Source organism: Ischnura elegans, chromosome 3, assembly GCF_921293095.1.
Source record: "Ischnura elegans chromosome 3, ioIscEleg1.1, whole genome shotgun sequence".
Taxonomy (NCBI): domain Eukaryota; kingdom Metazoa; phylum Arthropoda; class Insecta; order Odonata; family Coenagrionidae; genus Ischnura; species Ischnura elegans.
The window spans coordinates 31,106,119-31,127,883 of record NC_060248.1 but is presented as its reverse complement, the minus strand read 5'-3'; the positions used below and the strand labels follow the sequence as shown (position 1 = coordinate 31,127,883).

At 37.8% G+C, this 21,765-nt stretch overlaps 1 long non-coding RNA gene across 1 annotated transcript in view; it reads right to left on the bottom strand.

The window, feature by feature from the left end:
• Nucleotides 1-254: 254 nt before the first annotated feature.
• LOC124155627 overlaps nucleotides 255-21,765 on the bottom strand; it is a 167,159-nt gene continuing 145,648 nt past the window's right edge. The window contains exon 3 of the long non-coding RNA XR_006864212.1: nucleotides 255-335. This is a non-coding gene — a long non-coding RNA (uncharacterized LOC124155627). The remainder of the gene's footprint in view (nucleotides 336-21,765) is intronic.

Genomic DNA, 21,765 nt, shown 5'->3' with positions numbered 1-21,765 from the left:
TACTTACTGAAAATAGAAAGAATTATTTTTCCGAAGAATTTTTCCCACATGACGTAGTGCTGGATTTATTTTCGGCTCTGAGTAATATGTGTACAGTTTATGCAAAGTAGAATTTAATATAGTTGAGGCAGTTTAGTATTCATCGTCTTTCTATTAGTGGTAAAATAATTATTGATTTTTATAGATCTCATAGCCTGCCGGCTTCTTACCTCTCCAGAGTCCAGGCTCCTCCCTACAGCTACCATCCGCAAATCGTCCAACTTAAGCCGTTGATCACGCAGCTGACCGCAACAATAATGCTCCCCATTCGAGATTCCTCGAATTCTTGGTGAAGCCTACACGGCAGAGGAAAGATGATAAATTATGGCGAAGCATTTTGTACACAATTTCAATATAATACGCTTAAGTATTTCAACGCCTAACTGCTGAAATTGTTCACCGAAAGAGTATGCCGAAAGAACATATTTTATTAAATACATTTTGATGCTCGTACTATCTAAATAATTTACTGAAAAATAATCTACTAAATAGTACGTTTGTCCGAATAAGTATTTTTTTCCTGGCAATTTGTGCATGCATTGTTTCCATATATCGATGAGGAAGTCCACACTTTTACTTATTATATTTAGTTATTTATAAAATAAAGCTATTACCTTTAGACTCATGATATAAATGAAACTGAAGATGAGTTGCTAAAATCCATTGTTTACAATCGAGGAAATAATAAACTATAGATATAAATTGCGAAAGGATACGATTTTGCCTATTTTCCGAGTTTGCACCTACTTGGATGAAAAGTGTTAACGTTTTCACCCAGTCAAAATATCCATTGCTTGGGAAATTTTTATTATTATGGTTTATTTATTAACTAAATTTCGTTTTGAACATTTTCTCCCCGTATTATTACCAAAGATTCATGCTATAAACATAATTTTTCATAGTTAACGCTATGCTATTGGTACCTATTCATTATCACATAATGAAGTGATAAATAACTGGAAATAGTACTTCAATGGCATATGATCTTTTGTTATACCGCTAATTTCTGGGGAACAATTAATCAGTGCTAATCCGTTCGAAGTAACAAATTCACATGATTAACTTCATTATAACGAACACAGGTTCACTTGAGAGATGAATCTGCGATTTATTGGTCAATAAACTAAAACTGCTACCTTTAATTTACGTATATTCTCGTACATAGGACGTAACGACATAAAACTGTGTGACGCATTCCCTCGAAAACGTATTCCACCTTTCCAGCTTTCGCTGTTGCGTTTCATTTGTCAACTGCATACAATGCTGAGTAATGAATGTTGGCATTTCGGGAGTGGGAGCCCAGAGAATAGGGTGTTGCAATATGATTGAAGATTGCAACAATGTAACATGCAGGGCCGACCCTTGTTTGCGCGTCTCTATTCAATCAGCGCTTGTGCGAGTAAGAAACATGAGGTTCATGGGTTCTCGTTTGGGTTGGGGAAATTACAGAGTCGAGGCAATTAAGCCCACGGGTAATTACCTCAACCAGCGCGCTTGTCTAAATATGCACGCTTGCACATTCACTGACATTTTGGCTATCTACCGATTTGATCGATAGATTTTTCTTCCTCATAGGAAAATCTACTAAAATTGGTAGTATATTAATTGCGTATTGCTTGGTTTCGCTAATAGTAGGACCTGCCCGCCTTTGTGACGGTGCAGGATTCCTCGTCCCGTCCTTCCTTCCCCGTCCTTTCCTTGGAGGCGTCGTCGGGCTCCTATCGCGGCGGCGCCTCCTTCCTTGCTCCTTCCAGTCCTCCCCCTTCTGCGGTGCAGAGGTGATAAGCTAACGCTTCAGACCTCGGCCCAGGAGAGTAACCCCGCGAGCCCGCCCAAGGAGTTCGTATCCATTGACATTTTGGCTGTGTTATATCGTAGCTGCTTCGGAGTCTCTCTTGTTCCAAAACTTATTTCGTTCGACGAAAGGAGTATGCAGCTGCAAGCATCCATGAAGTTGGACAATTATTTCTTAGGGATAAATTCGAATAAGTGCTGCCCGCAAATACGTCATTAGTCCTTCATATGATCACACTTACAAAATTATATGTTTCTTCTATACCAATATCCAATGTTATTGTTCTGATGTGCAGTTAATAGAGACTTATCAGTGTCCTACCTCTCGAACTATACGCGGCGGAAAATGGAAGACTATAACCCTTTCGCAGAGAAGTTGATGACGTCAACGACTCCAGCCACACGGATCAACACCTCTCAGTCTCGCGAGTCAGTCTCGTAAGGCACCATTTCATTAAAGAGAGATTCTCTCTCATGAGATGTAATCAACCAAGACTCTCATAACATCACCAACTAATATTTAGAGAGAGTTAAGTGGCAACATTCGTGTTTTTTTTTATTATGAGAGAGTGACTTCATGGGGAAGAGTTTTTTGCTGCATCTTATATTCCCTTAAATCACTATGTTAATTGGGATTTCGGTCATGAGTGAACAACCCCTTTCTCTTAGAAAGGGAAACTTTAGTGCATTCAGGTATAAAAAGGAAATAGTAGCTCAATAGCAGAACCTAATTTAAAGTAAATTACAAACAGGAGAATAGAATTGCTTCACTTTAAAAGAACTAGAAGAAACCTTGCAAAAAAAAAGAGATAGCGTTTTGAGAATCATTGAATATGCATTACATCATTGAGTCTATTAAAAAACAGAGACATTTACCACATATATCATTGTACAATGAGCATTAGATAATGACCTTGAGTCTATTAAAAAACAGAGAGAGTACGACATATACACAAATTACATTTACCTTATATATCATTGTACAATGAGCATTGGATAATGACATAAAATTGATGAAACCAATCGAACATGGAATACATTGTTTCACAGGTGCGTAGTTTATGATTTTGAAAATAATGCCGTACATCGATCAAAATGAAGGGACACGGACACATGCAACTACTATTACGAATGACAGCAAATATGTGACCATATAAATACTTCTTATATCATCATTCTTACAAAATATCATATTTCTTTTAGTAAATTATTACTATTTGAATCAAACGTAACTGTCGAGTAACCCATACTGTAGATTATGCATGGAAAACTCTGGAATTCCAAACTACAGACATAAGACTCTCATTCCCTCTCGCAATATTTTTTTTTGTCATAATCTAAGGTAAGTTATATACTATTAAATTAACCATAAATTCCTTTCATTGAGTTTAGATAAAGGCAAGTTAAACGCAATTTTCCTTCTAACTTTTATCACCCACGAGCAGACACCGAAAATGCAGTTATTAGTAAAATAAATTGTGACAAAAACATTCTCGAAAGAGGGCAAGCCCTTGGGAGGCGGATTAAAGTCTGGTTTATACCTCGCGTCTCGAAACTCAATTTGCAACTTCTGTTTAGACGTGTAGCCCCGGGCAAGGATCACGCGCAGAGGTGTGGACGCAAAAAGCGATCCCTTTATATGCGAAAAAAAAACTGATTCAACCAACTGACGCCTCAGCATACAAAACCGATGCGCACAAAGTAAACGTAATATTTTCCCATACGGAAGTTCTCGTTTGGAATGAATAAAAATCAACGGCTTACGTCAAGTTTATTGTTTTTACGGTGAATTCGTTTTCGATAGCTTCCATTGCTTTGAATTCTTTATCCAGTTGCACAACTTATTACCAAACATTGGACTGCAGGAAGCAATGATGAAAGTCTCATCCCAGAGGGCGAAAAGTGTGCATGTGATAGGTTATACGTGCTCGTGTGAGAGAGCAAACACAATTATATCGTATCCATTCCCAGTGGTGTAATTATGCGAGGGGATAAGAGAATAGATCCCCCCCATATCGGAGAAAAAAAATATTTAAAGCTATTGTCTAGTTTTGACATACAATAGCTGTATCTTCCTAAAGTTAAAGATGATTTATTAATATCAAAGCAGTGAGACGAGTCACTGAATACCGACCGGTGATTAACTCCTCGTTCCCTGGGGGAGGGGTCGTCCCCCAGGCCCTTCCATCCCTCCCAAAGCATATTCCTCGTTACGCCACTGTCCATTCCTGCTCTTGTTTGCATGCTTTTCACAGATATCACATATTAAATCCTAAAATCATATCCGAAATTTAAACTTTAATTTATATTATTAAATTTCCTAGAGGGTTTCTTTAAATTTAATACCCTCCACGTTGCCGTATTCAAGGTTTTCAATTTACTGCAAGTTTTAAGCCTCTTTTATTTATAGGCATATATATGTTATCTGCTACTTAGTCCTAATTTAGTATGCACATACAAAAAGTTTAGACGCATTATTTACTCAGTCATTAACCCACCCGAAATACGTCAAATGCAAAAAAATTTAAAAAAAGGTTTATTTGTTCTGAAGAGAAAATTAATAGAAATGTATCAAACGTTACGATGACACGGAAAATATGGCGGACAGCCGCAATTTTCCCCAATTTCAGTTCGGAGAGGAAAATCTTAAATTTTGTTGTTTCTATTCTCGGTAATATTTTCAAAAAATAATATTTTATTAAGAGGATGGCGTCATAATTTATCAAACATTTTAAGCAGCATACACTTGCCACTAAAATATTCCAGAAAAATTAAGAACATTACATTTTTTCTAATATTAGTTTGATTTCAATATGATGTCCTTTTCGTCAGACTATGTGAACCATGATAACATGAAATTATAAAAAGCGTTTAGATGTTGTAAACTACCCCCGTCGTCATACATGTAGCAAATATTTTATAAATAATCAATACTCTTTGAGAATAGGATGAAGGGATGATCAAAACAACGATTGCTATGCTATTAATTGAAACTCGCGGATCGATAATGAGCATTGAGCATGCTAGCATATTAATTAAATGAAACCGAATATATTCAGGACTATGAGGACCCTTCCGAGTCCTATTTTAAAACCGCTCTTTCTCGGAGGAATTATGGATATACTTGCTCACTCACATGTAAAAATTAATTAGATCTACCCTTCTTGGAAAAGCAGAGTTAGAATATACGAGAGGAGAGTTTTGAGGGGCTTGGATCTGAATTGGGATTGAAAGTTCACGATAGGATGGGTGGCAGAAATAAGAGGGGCAACTTGTCACAGCAGGAAAACAAGAAATTAATACGAAATCCCAAGAGGGGAATTAGCAAACTGAAAGGAATCGTACCCTGAGGAACGTTTGAGAGTCGAGTTTTGAATGGAAGATTGTGTCGTGAGCTTAGATGGGAAGGAAGCTATTCACGTTTTTCATTCACGTTTGAGACATTTTATGTAATAAAGCAATTGGAGCATTCAACAAAAAATAAAAACCTGCAAAAATTCATTTAAAAAACTATGAAAATTTATTTTTCCTGTAATTTTTAATATTCCTAATAACTTTTCTTCGTGCCACCAAAAACTATAATTTATCAAACGTGCAATTTCTGGGCTCCTTATTGAAGCATCACGAGCAATAAATGACGAGTAATTTTACACGTTCAATTCAATCAGAAACTTTTTTGAGACATTGTATTTGATGATTTTGTACATCTAAATAACTCCCTTTGCTTCCCATGGTAAAATAATTCATCTGAAAACACATATTTAATTTTATTCCGATCTATCTTCTCTCCCATAAGGTAACTGAGTGTCTTTCTTGATGCTGGGCGGATTTACGTGAAATTTCCATAGTGGTAGTTTTTTTTTATATTTCAGGGATAAAAGCTAAACAATTATCATTTCATCGATAAACAATTTCCATTTCATGCATTTAATAGGCAGTTTTAAAAGTTTTTCCTATGGAGCACTTTAATTCATGAAGCACTTATTACTGCACAGATCTTCTTTAAAGGGCACATCATTCTTGAGATGATTACAAAGGATTCCAATAACATTCACGGTAAATTAAAAATTTCACTCATTGAAAAACATTACGTATAAAATCATTTCAGGCTTGATTTTGTGGAATTTTGCTATATACATGATAAAAATACCTTGAAGATGACACTGAGTGTTGAAACCATGGTCGGTCGTTGAGCGTTAAATTAAATAGTGTGGAAATTACCATTTGAGTTTTTATCATGAAAAACATTACTTTCATCACTTTTGATGACGTCACAGATCAGTAGTAAGTAATCATATTTGAAGAAGATATTTCATCAAAGATTAAATTTTTGCCTGACTTCCGCTGGCAATAGATCAATTTGTCATCAATTTTTCATATTTGTCCCTCGATGCAACATATATCTCGTGTTGTACTAATGTAGATAGGGTTTTTGGCTCTCAGAGATCGCAGACCACCACCTCAACGTTTTTAATTTCTTGACTCGTTTCAACCACCCCCAGTTATTAATATCCGGGAATTTCACCGAACTTCCCGTGACGTGAAGTAAAATAATATAGTGTGGATAAATATAGAGTGGAATAATGCAGGGCCGGCCGAGAGAGAGAAAGGGCGACGAGGTAAGGACGATCTCTCGTTACTCTCCCATAATGAGCAGAAAGGCCTCCGCCCACGACCAAAACAGACGGACGTCAACATTCCAAGCTCATGGACAACACGGGAAAAAATGCATGCATACATATATATATAATGTAAAAATATAAAGAGGAAGTATTAACGAGCGCACAGCCATGTAAATGAAATGGTGGCGTTCGCACCCCAGGCATGACGTACTTTCAAGAACAAACACGGGGATCCACCCCTTTCCCGTCTCCCTTACTTCTTCGCCATGCCACCATCATCCTTCGCCTCCACCGTTGAGTTCGCAGGAATTCGAAGAAAGGGGATGAAGTCGGCGTGAAATCGCGGAGGGTAGCGGATGGGGGGTGGGGCGGGCAGAGGTGGCGCCGTCATGCGATGCACGGAGAAAGGAGAGGGGGGGGGGAAAGAGTGTGCAGAACGAAGGGTTGTTTTACGTCAGAGGGTAGACGGGGGTGTGTGTGGACCACCACTGCGGCGAAAGGAATGGATGCCCACGTAATCTCAAGGTTATATCAACATGGTTCCCCGTTTCAAATACACATTCACCATCAACAGTCATTAATTTCTAAATTGGATGAACACAGCTATCCACTCAGCTAATCTTTAAAAGCAGATATAATTCTACTAATTTAATTCCTTCGTCAGTTCAACTATTTGAGGAGCAAATCATAGGAAAGCGTATACAGCAGTTAGGATATGAGCAAGAAAATTGGAAAGTAAAGGAGGCGTTCAAGGTACGGAAAGGACTGTGGAGAGGATCATTATGTAAGAGTTTAAAGAAAAATCTAGTGAAGGGTCTGACTGAGATTGTAGCGCTTAACAAAGCGGAAACGTACACTATGAGAAAGCGCGACGAGAAAATACTTAACACTTAAAAATAAATAAGGCGTTCGACATGTGGATGTGGAGGAAAATAGTAAAGGAGATGTAGACGGAGAGGAGAAGCGGCGAAGCGATGGACATGGTGGGTGAAGGTAGTAAACTTGTAGACTATTGAGCGAGTATTGAGCGGTAAGTGGATGTTAAAAAGTGTTAGAAAGAAGAATATAAAGTGTAAAAGGAGGATAAAATGGGAATAATATATATAATGAAAGGAAATGAGATATATTTTGGTTGGAAGAAGGAAGTTTATAATGGGAGCGGAGGAAAGCTGAGGCAATTTGAAAAATGCTCCACGTAATCCTACCTTAACCTTTAGAAATCTTCAATTAATACATAACAATCATTGACCCGAGGGTTGGTTTTGACGCTGCTCTCTGTTCATTTTTCCTATCAACTTATCTTTCAACGCTCATTAAATTCTTCCATTTCATCGTTAGTGATATGGAACTCGTCCGAGGCCTTCTTTTGCCGTTTTTCCTTTCAACTTGTCCTCTAGCGATTTTTTTCAGTAGATGCCACGTGATATTACCGATTAAATTTACGCTTCTTCTCCTCAGAGTTTCCAAGAGACTTGTCTTCTCACCTGCTCTTCCACATTACTCCATATTTATCCATAGATTTATCCATATTTTATCGTATCAACCGAATCGATACATAAAATATTCTACCGTTTTAATTTTAGTGACCCTAGATCATAAAACTTTTGTATCAATCAAATCGGTCTCGTGAACGATTACGAAATTCACTCTTATTTCCATAAAAAATATTCCCTAATGCATTTACGAAACGCTTCTCAATAACCCAGGCCCTTCCATATTATCATTCATTATTATTTATTCCATTTCATAGGGATTCAGGAAAATGGATATTTCTGTGGTCCGAAATTGGGATCAGAATGCCAAAGTTCAGTGGTTCAATTCCTGATCCACAGGAATTCCATGGAAATTAATGCATCTTCAAGATACAATCGGGCATCGAGGTGTACTAATAAAAATTAAGCACAAGATATTAAGCTATGACCACAGAGGATTATTTTATGTCTAAAATCGATTAATGATTTTGAACAATAAAAAGGTATTTTCGTAGTATTTGCCATAACATTGCATCGAAAGATGTCGCAGATCATTAGAGGATGTGCCTGCCGCTCTTCCCGACATTTGTTGAATTTTCACGCCGATGCCATTGGGTTATCCTGCACCATAAAAGCAGCTTTAGCGTGTTTCTATTTTATTTTAAAATATATACACCGATAACTAAAGCATAATGGTAGCAGAATAAAATACACTGCAAAAAAATATCATAACGCTTTTTCAATGCATACCATACAAAGTTTCTGTATTGGTTATAAATTCAAAAGAATTTCAATTTTTACATCCTAGTTTTCATGAACGCCAAGGAATGTCAAGTTTGGTTCGTCACTAATAATATGCAGTAGAGAGATTGCCTCGCACTAATCAAATAACAGTATTTAATGCAGCCCGGTTATACACACGCATGGTAATAACATGAAACTGTACTTGGGAATGATATATAGCCATATTTCAGTATACGATAAAGCATTAATATCCTTCGATTCTCTCTATTCCCATAAAGACAATTAATTCAGATTACACATTCTACTCTACTGAATGTGAAATCTCTTTTCATGCAACTCGCCTGTATAATAGGCAGTCAGTACTAACTATTCCCTTTCTTGAGCCCGTTCAGGCGAACCATTATTTATTAACGATGCTGTGCGGGCAGTCTCCGCTAACATTTTCCCGTTAATTAAAAGCTCAGGTGGATCACAGGAGCCAGAGACTATTCATTAAATTTTAGGGTCGTCTTCACCGTGATCGAGTCCTCCGATGGATCGCAAAGCATTAATAATAATTGATGTCGCTTTTGCAGCCGTAGGAAAGCGGATGGAAACTGAGTTTGAGAATATGTGCAGTACATGCGATCCAAAAATGGGCACTTAAGCAGCCGGCTATGAAGCATAATTGGAGTACAGCACCAGAAGATTACTTCAAGGAAACGACTCTTGAGGCATGGGTTATCTTCAGTCAAGGAATGCATTGCAGAGGAGAAAAATTTTTCCTCTGGCAGATCATTTACAGCTATACATGGCAGTAAATCGTCACTTTGGATAACCCCATCCACACCATCACGAGAAAATTACACATGAAATACCAAATTTCATTCCGGAAACGCTATTTTGGGGTCACTTATTCATCCTTGTCAATACTTATTTCCACCTTCATTGGTACAGAATACACACATTTTATATTCTCAACCACATTAGGCGTTACTTCGTGGAGGTACCATTTGTCATTATGATATTATTTCTTACTATTCCATAGTTGTGCTTTTTGTCGTACAGCCAGTACGACTGCATATCGATATATCTTTGGACAATAAACTTAAACTCCGGAGGGCATGACGAATGCATTAGACCAATTCTGCAACCGTTTGGAAATTAACAAGTAAATATCTAGCAGAGCTCATCTTTAACCTGCTTGTTAACGTACTGTTGTTGTTACAACTTTGACTCTGGGGGAGATAAATTTGATCGAAACTCGTATCAGACTTTGTCCCAAAATACGGCTCAAACGCTGCACCAAGGATGGGTAACAATATTTACAATACAATTAACGACTGGGATGTTTCTATACTGGGGTCACTTGGTCACCTTGATAGCCTGGATGGAGAAAGAGCTGTATTAGCTTCCATTTTGTGAACTCCCGTAAACTTCTTCCTCTGAGAGAACCACAATTTCTATCATTTTTCACCTGAAGATAGGATACGGACTCATAAACGTCATTTCACCGGGCATGTGCACAATACAATTTCCGCAATTCAACACACGCTAAAGAGTCACGGCCGGACCATTGAAAACGTTGGATTACTAGAAATGTGCAGGAAACAAAATCTTTGAGCTTAATGTTGCAGTGCCTTCTGAATGGCTAGAGTATGAGCCGTAGCTATAATTTACAAAATTTCGCATTTTTTCCGACATTGCTGGATACGTTACCAAATCTTCATACATATTATATAAGAATAGAGCAAACAAAAACCGACATCCCAAATTCTAAACATTGAATGAAAAGTCTCAATAAAACTGAAGAAATTATTTTAGCCGATGATAGTTCGCCGGCCCGGGACTTCGGATTCCTGGATATGTCTTATTACTACAAAGCCGGTTTATAGAGATAGTACTATTTTGAACAAATAGTGTACCTGAATATGCCCATGTGTAGTGAAACTGTTTTATGACCAAACATAGAGGCAAAGTTGTAATATAAATCATAAATGACACGTAATTGCAGTAATTTATAGTGAAACCATTGAATTTGATCGAAATTAATCCACAAGTTTCATGCAGACTTGAAAAAACTACTAAAAGACGTAACATAATAATCAATATATATAGTAATAAACCTGGACCAATAACAAACGAGACTTTCCTTCAATAGCTATTCCAATCCAGTATTTCTAAAAAGATATATGTATTATGTATTGACATAAATAGTGATGGGCTTTCCACGTGCTTTTCGGTAATCGAAAGTACCCGTTCTTATCCCACGAGGTAACTGTTACTTTCCTGTAGTTACCAGGTAGGTATCCGTTCCTTTCTTTTTTTATTTGAACAACTAATGTTGCCTATATTCAGGACCCTCTTTCTTAATCTTGATACAATTGAAAATGATCGAAGATAACAATCGTATTGCAAATAACCACCCAGTCCAAACTCAAACTCGATAGTTAAAATAAAATTGAACTAAAACTTTAAGGCCATGAAGGGCAAGGAAACGAGTGCGAGATATTTAAATGGAACTAAAAATTCTACTAAGAAGACACTAAAAATATTTCGGCTTAAATACTAGAGGCACATTAGGATTTTATAGCAAAGGTCACAATATATATATATTTTTCATCGATTTTAGCATTACCATATTCCGGATCCGTCTTAAAGGGTTCAAAGCTTCAACCTCAACGCCTCGGTGAGGCGTTGCGCTTCAGCAGCTCAACTCCTAAAACTGCTTGAGGAAGAAAGAGAATGAGTACTACGATACGCACGTATTCAAGGAGTCGATACGGTCACGTTTTGGCGGAGAGCCCGAACGTCTTTGAAACTCCTCGGTTTTCCCCCATCTCTCCTCAAAACTCAAGCTTCCCCTCGATCCTATCCAATGCACATTTACCAAACACCGCATAAATTTCTTGAAGTGGCTAAAGACATTGAACCTGAAAATGAAACCTTTGAACTGCTTGGTATTCAGTGAAACGATCACTGCTCACACCAATTACTCCAATCTCTATCACCAAACCACCTTAAAATCATAAAACATGTCACTATGTAAATAGTCTCTGACATAGCATAGGCACTATCCGTAAAAGAATATATACTTTTTTACTTTATATAAACATTCCATCAATTGAAAACTAAAATGCCAAGTAATCACTACGCTAATTAACTTATTTTTCAAACATTTTAAAGATTTCTTGACATTTTTTCGGCCTTCATCTGTGATTCTTTGTTTTTTATGGAAACCACACCAATTGCGGCACGAAAAAACACCATTACAATCGATCATTCTGAATTGCGGCACGAAAAAACACCATTACAATCGATCATTCTGATATTCGGACCACTGTGATCAAGAAATTATTTAAATTATTCTATCAATAATCATTGTACTCCTACACATAGATTAGGAACATGATTTTAAAAATCTTCTGTCAAGTTTAAGTAGTAATTTATAGCCATAAATTCCGGATTATTGTTGAAAAAAAATCCAAAAATATCTCACGATTTGTACGAAAAGATTCTCAGCAATTCATATACTATTATGGAAGAAAAATGTTGCCAAACGGATTTATTCGAGTGTCATTGTGACATTTTATAACAATTTAAGCGTAAATTTGGATGGGTTTTCTCGCAAACCTTCAGAATCAATATTTACATAACAAAATCCAAAAAGGTCATTAACCATACTCGAACGGTAGTTGAGTTATTATTAAGCGCAGATATATGTACTCAAGAAAATATACCTTCGACAGTGACATAGAGAAGAAATTTTAAAATAATTTTTTATCAGACTTCTACTCGAGTCAAACGAGCGTAGTGATCAACGTGCACCCCCATTTATCAGTGATATTGTGAGCGAGGTGACTGTTTCCTCATAGCATTTCAGCCGACCTACGAATTCTCGCGAACATTGGAAATTCCGGGAATAGCGAGATATTTTTGAAAAAGGTAAACGGTATTGTATCCGAGTATTATTTCAAGAATTCCTTTATGTAGAGATCTACAACTTTTTCCTTACAATTTGTCTCCATCTGTCTGGCAATGAGTTCAAAGTCCGTTTGCGAGCAATCAAGTGCAGGATCGAAGTTCACCCTCCTCCTACGGGAGTGGGTGTACATACCAACGCGGATTTCCACGCACTTTCTCGCCCTAAACACGAAGGGTGTAACCTCCATCTGCAGATATTCCAGCGTTCCATAAGTCGCGAAGGAATCCAGTCATTGGAACAGACATAACCCAACGCCACGTTTCCAGAGGAAAAGAGAGGGAAGGAAATATGAAACGATGGGGAAAGATAGATATTTTATCGACACGTGCGTAATAAAAGAAAAAAGGATACGATGGAAACACTTTATCCCTAGATGCGACCAATCACTCCCAATTTGAAATTCCAAAATCACTTTTATCTCAAAATGGCGTTCTCTGGTTTTTTTTATCGACACGTGTAACGGAATTTTCCTCTTTCGAGCGGAACCCTAATAAAATAAAATAGTCAACTAACCCTGGAAAAAATCTAGTTTAACTCCAACTCAGGAAATAAATATTTTCACATTACAGCTGCATACACAAATTAGCCCAGGTAATTTGTCCCCCACATAACACAAGAGCAGGAATTTGGTCGATGTGCATCCGGCAATGCATGCCCGCCACAGTTGAAATGTTCCGCACAACTTTAATTTATAAAAATATTCTTTCCAATTTTTTTTAGAAATACAAATAGTTAAACATCACACAATTAATTCTCTTGTTGAACGATAAAATCCTTCATCATCAACAAGTTAAAAATGCTAGGATTGGTTTGACGCAGCCCTCCAATCCTTTTTTTAAATCCGACATAGCGACGTATTTCATATGAGTGGGTGGGAAGCCAAGGGGCACAAGTGATCTCTCTTTTCTATACAGAGTTAGGTACATAAATTAGGTATAGAAAGCAAACGAGATCAATTAGATACTTAGTAGTGCATTTGATTCTCCACCCGATGTCACCACAGAACAGAGACTAACTTGTTTCCCTTGGCAACCATGTTTTTGTGTATTTCTTCCAACAATTAACCTTACCTTACTCTGTTGAGAAAAAAATCACTTGTACCCCTTGGTTTCCAAACCACTGATATCTTTTACATCCTTTATAACCTGTCCTGTGCAACTCATTCGGGGCCGTCCCTTGCCCATCTCCCCTTCCATATGTCTACCAACGGTTGTTTTCATCGGGCTATCATGTCTCGTAATGTGGCCTACTAAGTCCCGTCTTCTGCTAAAGATTTTTTTGGAGACTTCTCTTTTCTCCCACTCTTAATAACACTTACGTCAGTCTCCGTCATAAAATTCGTATTCGTCATTAATTTTTGGAGACCAAGTAAAAAACATTCTTATTACTAATAAAAAAAATCTTACTGTTAATTCCCGCAATGCATGCTAATGATTAGAAATAAATGTAGGAGGATGAGATTAAGCTTTACCAATTCAACGGCGCCGAAGAGAACAGCGTACGAGGAAAAGCTAGGCGTTCTTTCAGAGAATTTTTTTTAAGTGACTAATACGGAGACAGCTTAAGTAGCTGATGGATGTGAGGCCTCTCGAAATGATAGTGCTTACTCATACCTATAGGCGTATTTACAGTGGGTACCGAGACAACCGCGCGCGATTCCCAAGTGTCGCCAAAGATATCCTGAAAAATATATAATAAAGTTTTGATTTCAATCCCAGAAATCCACGATACGAAATAGGCATAAGCTATCAACTCTTATTCATAGATAGTAATATTTATTCATTTTGACTTCTATTCTGTAATAATACATATAAGACACTAAATTCATTTAAAAATAGCTCTTTAGCACTCTCGAAACTGATGAGAGAAAATCCGAAATACGCAGACGAATTAATTCCGAGATAATATAATGGCCCATTCAACTATTCCCCTAAACTTTTCGCATTGATTATTAAACTATTCCATGCGTACTTGTGAGTCGTTAGGAAGGAGGCTTAGTTAAAGTATAATATAACATAAAAACACCGAAAACGGTCAGATAAATTAAAATGTAGTGAAAAGTACAATTTTTTGAGTTAGCCTCAAAAAGGCTTTCCATCTAAACAAAGCTTCAAAGCAATCGCTGGAAACATCATTAAATGAGCAAATCTCATGATGGAACACGCAGACCTATATTGCAGCAGGCTATTTTAAAAATTGTGCAGACCATCCCCTTTTCACTAATTAAACCACACCTTTAATTTTCTTCGCGGAGAGGGGATATTAAAATCTGTGTTAGAGGGAAAATTTTAGGCAAGCGAGAGAAAAGGTTTACAAAAATAATGAAAGGGGTGAGGATTTATCGATAAGCGAAAAGGTAGCGTGAGTGGGGAGAGAGGCCGGGGAAATTTGCAAAAAGCTCAATGTAAACCAATCCAAACGGGTAGAGAACACTAATACTAATCCCTCTGAATGCCTGAAGTGTATCCGTACCCTCCGTCAACGTCTACGTCGGAATACCACCAAATCCCAACAAACTATGCCCACAAGCTATTGCATATCTGAGGATGGTACTCCCGCACGAGAACGGACTATTACAGAGCGGAGACTGCATGGCGATGAGACAACTAGAGGGCAGAATGTTCCGATCGATAGTGAAGCCGACCCACTCCGAGACAATGACAGTGGTAAATGGTTGCATTAGCGGCGGCGGCAGCGGCGGAATGAGTAAGATTCCGTGTCAGAGGGGAGACGTGACAAAGTTTTGCGGAATTCCCACCACGAGAAAGGGTTGAGTGGAATCTTGGAAGCAATTGGCTGGAAATAACGCCACCAATCGTCCCTCCCATTTCCCTCCTCCTTTCCCTTTAGCCCGTTCTAATTCTCATCCACGAGAAGAAACAAATGACGGAGTATTTCGAGACATCGAGGACCTATTTGAGTGGTTCGCAACCATTACAAGTTCAAGCGACACTTCCGAAACAACCCGATGTTTCATTTTTTCGACAAGATAGATGAAACTTTAAAGATACATTTCCCAGGAGATGGGCAACTCACGGATCGAGTATTTATCGGGCTCTTCGAAGACATCTTGATCCATTCTCCACTCATATTGCCTCCATTCTTAACCCATAATTTTGCCCCCTTATTTGAATACTTGATGAACTTGCACGTAACTTACTTAGACCAACGGGTTTTTGGAGATTTAAGTGCTAAAGGTACGTGTACGCGGTAAAGTTTTCAGCCAGATTTGCTTTAGCGAGAGTAGTTTACTAGAAAATTCTACATTGTAAACGTGTAGATGAGCAAAATTTGGCACTATTAGACTTTCTTACCCGCGTGGAAACCCGAGAAAAGTTTATTTAATCAATGTAAGCAATATAGCAACAGCAACTCTCTGCTCTCGTCCTTGAGCTACTCTCGTTCTAGAGTTGCTCTCTTGCTCGGGATGCTGTATGAACAGCGTGAGAGAGTGTCTCACTAAACTACTCCCGCTCTATTTTGGTGGTCAGATAAGAGTATTTTCTTTCGCAAGGGCAAATCATACCTTCCGCTGAAAAAATTGATAGGAGATGGGGAAACTGATCTCCAATATTATTAACAAGTGTGAAAGTTAACCATTTTAACTTTTGTAAATCGTAAGAATTGGTAGGGAACATCGGAGGAGAAACAAAAAATCAAAATCATTGAAGGAAATCGCGGAAAATTTATTGACAAAGTGGCGCTATCACAGCAACCGGATAAAAACCGACTTGAGATAAATAAGTAACAAGAATAGTGTAGATGGGGCTGATTAAATAACATTAATTCACAATATTATGGAATGGCTCGCAAAACAATTTCTCATTTCGAGTAATCCGACATATCCACTGTATGTAAAGAGGTACCTAGTTAAACTAAACCGTGGCGGTAGAAAAGCGGTCACAAATAGCGATAACGGACTTGGAAAACTAAATATTGGGAATGAAGATACCCGAACTTATCTCTTGATTTCATGGAACTTGTTTTAAAAATTTTAGTATTTTTCTATTTCAAATTTAGAATCCATGGGTTATCTACATAGTCCATGGTCATATGCATTAATATTACCGGCTCTCTACCAGTTAGGGTAGGCAACGTTTAGGAGCCAGTACACCAATATTAGCGATGATAGCCTCCAACCCAGATTCTTTGAGACGATAATAATAATAATATTTAGAAATAGCATATGTTACCGGATTAAAATTAGATCATGGAGGGATGGGAACAATATTACCTGTTCACCCCTGCTACAGTTCTGGAAAATGAAAATTACAAATTATACTGGGACAACACAATTTACACAGACAAACCTGCTCAGCAAAACAGACCGGACATAATCTGGATTTAAAAAAAGAAAAGCAGACCTTTATAATAGAAATAGCAGTTTCAGCTGACCACAACCTTAAGAAGAAATACGAGGAAAAGAAACAAAAATATCAAGACCTTGCAAGGCAAATAAAAACTATCTGGAAACAGGACGTGGTTACTATCATCCCCATAGTAATATCATCAACAGGAATAATACATTCATCACTTAAACTTGGAATTGAACAATTAAAAATTAAAATAAATACAATATATAACATTCAAAAATCTGTAATACTGGATACATGTAGAACAGTTAGATTGTTTTTACATGACTTGTAACTTGAGGCAGTGACTTGGCAATGTCCAACACTGGCAGACCTCCAAGTAAATTTTGTGGAAAAATAAAGAATAATAATATTGATGAAGCTTTGTTAAGAATATGAGACTTTGATTCCTATCAGATTAAGGCATAAATATAAGGGGGTTGAGGAAAATGTAGAAAAAATAAGTCCCGTAGTATGAATTAGTTATTGCCCGGATAGTTATTGGTAGTCTGTATTAGTTATAGCGTAGTATTGGCTGGTACAGTGATACTACACCTTATAATATTTATATATTATTATTACTGTTATTATTATAGATTATGTTACATTCAAATACAAAATTAAACGAGGTATTCTTGTTTAGAATTAGTCAATCTAGTTGCCCATCCCATTATTAACAATCCATCATCGTCAGTTATTATGATCCAGGATAGGCTTGAGAGATTGGCGATTTTGAAGGGCCGAAATCGCATAACTAAATTTTATGAGTATCCCTTCCGTGTCTAGACAGGTACGATTGCCTCTCCTCACCAAGTTTATGTTCTGCATTGAGGACAAACCCATGTTTGGGGTTAATGGTAGCCCCCACATGGACAAATATGATCACGACCCCCTTCTCCCCCTCCCCATTCGAAATTTGAATGTATGTGTACCACTGGATATTGTATACCCCCTCAGATTCCTCTATCAATTTCCATCTCTGTCCGGAGAATATGCTTTGATGTCCAAGTTAGCTCCAATGTAGACCTTAAGCTCTTTTTTAGGTAATCAACATTCAGCAAAGACAAAGGGAATGCTTCATTGCGATTTGACATTAATTATCCTACACTGCCAACGACGATGGCGCCGGGGTAACGTCCCCAAATGTCAACCTGGAGGTCGAAGGTTCGTATCCCGCCTGAGTGGATTTACCACCATCCACGGCATGGATTTATATGATTGTGAAACACGGTAAGAGAGAACTGCAGTCCTTTTTAGGAATGCAGTTTTTAGGACATTTAGGACTGCAGTATGCAGTTCTAAATACACTTTTAAAAAATTAAGATGATAAAAATATTTTAGTGCAATAAAATCCACAGAATATGAACTTATATCCATATTTGATTGCCTAGCAATCATTATTATCTAAAAATCCTAGACCAGTCTCGTATAGCAAGAGGGATGGAAGGTCAAAGAAGAAAGGTGAAGGATGGAAAACAAAGGCAAGAGGAAGGGATAGGTTTACAAGGCAGGTGGATTTCTCAGAGGAGCAATTGGGTTAGAGGGAGGAAGGCCCAATGTCACGACAACTAAGCAACCTTGCAAGTCAGCTTTGCAACCCTGCTGAGAAATCGAACTTATTTTTCTACTCAAGCCCTGACTAATGAATACCGATTTTGATGAAAAGTACCCAAAATACGGTTCTAAATTATTAACCCTTAACCGGTGACGTGCGGTCTGAGAGACCGCTGCGTTTCTAAAATTATGTATATTTTCAAAACTAAGATTTCAAAATATCTATAATTCTCGTTGGCTTCATATTTTTGCATAACAAGGACATCCCACTCTTAATATTTAACGTTCCTTTTATTAATTTCTGTAAATTTGCAATTGAACTCGATTAGCGGACTGTGAGACCGCACGTCACTTACTAAGAATGCATCAAGAAAAGGAATAAGCGGGATAAATTTCATGGCTACTTACTACTCAGCCTTCCAACTTAAACATTTTAGGCCTTTTTTTAATCTGGCAAAATATTGATACATAAATATAATAATTATAACTCAAGTGTTTTTGGCATCAGTTTTTTGATCCTGCTTCAAATCACAATTTTTTATGACAAATTGGTTCGTATTGGGAGTGCAAAAATTTTAATATAAGTTTTAAAATAGTTAAGCATTCAAAGAAAAATTAAACAAAACATTAAAAATGGCGTAGCAATATTTTATGAATTTTTGATTTATTGCGGTCTCCAAGACCGCACGTCACTGGTAGTGTAACAAGAATTGCACGTCACTGGTTAAGGGTTAAGTTAGATCAATAAATCCTTTAAAAAATTCATATTGTCATAATATTTAAACAATGACTACTCATTTTAAGTTTATTGCACCCGCTGATGAATTTAAGAAACAAGCAGTGTAGCCTTGTAGAATCGTCATTTTTTTCCGCCAAAAGAATAAAAATATTCTTTGAATTCATACATTTTAACGGTGCATAATAATTTTGAGAACAGTAAAATATGCTTATTTAACACTAAACTAATCATTTGATAAATGTTTAATGCTGATACCTTTTTATTTTCAGGTGAGCATATTTCGAGAGCATACCCAAGTAAAACGATCTCATGCATTGTGGGTGAGTACAGGATCTTTGAAAAAAAAAAGAAATATTTTAAAAGGGATTCATTTTTATGAGGAGCAATATTGGTTTATTTCGTCCAGGGCCGTTTTAAGGTCATCGCAGGCCCTAGGAACTTTCAAAGTCGTTGGCCCTCCCCGACTTCATTTTTAATATTTTTCAAAAATGCACCCACACTTCTTTGCGATTTGAAATCTAAATGAACTTTCCGCATTGTTAATTATTCTATGCAAACTCTATGCAGCGATGATGTAATAATTCCGGTGTTACATCATGCGCTTCGCATTCGTTGTTTATTGTTAATCGTGTGGTTCTTTTTTCTTAATTTTTTTTAAGTTTTAAAGTAAGTTTCCTTTTCTAAACTCAAATTGACAAAAACGTATCCTCGGTCAACGATGGGACAAACACGACTATCCTCCCTGGCATTACTTTCAATGGAAAAGGATTTGATGAGGGAAATGACATTTGAGGATGCCATGTGTGACTTTGCTAAAACAAATAGCCGAAATGTTAACATACTGTAATTTACAGATCTACAGCACTGCAGCTTGACTTGCTCAAGTGCTCATCTCACACGGTTATATATAGTTACTTTAATACAAACATTATTAAATTTTACTGGCATTCTGAGCTTGTTTTCACTTTATGTTCTGGCTTTCGTAGGCCCTAGGCACAGTGCCTACTGTGCCTAATTGATGAAGCGGCCCTGATTTTGTCAATAACGATAAAAAATTCAAACAAACAATTCCAAACGTCCCAATGTCACATCCTTGTCAGGAAACCACCGAAAAGGACGGTGTAGAATATTTTAAACGACCCAGCATCCGCCCTTACTTTCATTTTCCCTGTTTAAGATGCCCAAACTATATATAAAAAACAGCAGAAATTATGGAGGTCTTAACCAGAAAGAAAGTAGGTGAAAAGTATGCTCACATATTAGATTCAGATTGTATTGCTTTTTGCCCCGAATATTAGACATATAGTCAACAACTTCTCATTTTTTTAACTCACTTAGAGTTTGTTTAGCATCCACCTCCACTGGGACGACTGACACAACAGCGTACCCATGAAAATTATACGCGAGACGGTACTAAGAAAAGCAATTCCTTGACCCAAAAAGTATTTGAAGGTCAATATTTATCAGATTTTATACGGACCTGGTATGTTGCATGAGCTTCACCAGATGGATGACTAACAGAAATGCATACTGCATAATAAATGTCATCGGATGTAAATAAAAGATTCTCAGACCCAAAAAAATGCCAAGGTCAACGATTATCACGTTTTATACGCACATATTTCTTCCATACGGCATGAAAAATGTAAGTGGACGTAACCAGGACTAACGAATGGTTCCCTGAGCCAAACAAATTTTTAAGGTAGCCACTGCCGAAGCTAACCTTTCTCTCGACCTCCCTCCACAATTTAATTGTTCGGTAAACTGCGCGCGCGATCGCAAAGGCACGTGTCAGGAGGCGCCAGCCACGAAGAGAAGGAAGGAAAAGTAATTGGACGGTGAACTGAAGGAAATGGAGAGAGAGAGAGAGACACTTTTTCCTTTATTTTTGTTTTTCTCCCTCCAACCCCTTGATCCGAGGCTTTGCTTTAAATAATTGCAGCGCATCCCTTTAAATTCCGACAACCCCGAAGGATTTCGATCTCTGCAAAAAAAAGGGGGGGTGGGAGGGGTTGGGGTGGAGAGGGGAGGGGGGGAGGTAGGCGGTAGTGCGGAACGGCGAATTGAAATCCTTCCCTTGTTTCTCCCCCCTACCCCCCACACTCCCCTTCCCCTCCTCCCATCACTCCGTTTCCGCTTCCGCCCCGTGTCAATCCGACGTCACTTCCACTCCGCTCCGAGATATCGAATGGGTCACGGGGAGAGGGGGGGTGCGGTCTGGGGGGATGGTCGGGGGCTGGGGGGGTGGAGTTGGGATACATATACAAGAGATGAAGGAAAAGGGTAAACCAGGAGCCGCGCGCTCGTATTTCGACGTTCTCCTCCCCCCGTCGATGATTGCACACGATGAAATAAGGTAGGCGAGCTCCATCCATCTTTATTTACACTGCATAGAACCAATATACTCGTATGTGCACAAAAATACGACATCCAGGTTGGATGAAGACGTACTAAAGGGCGTTTTTGAAAGCGCCAGCATCAATTT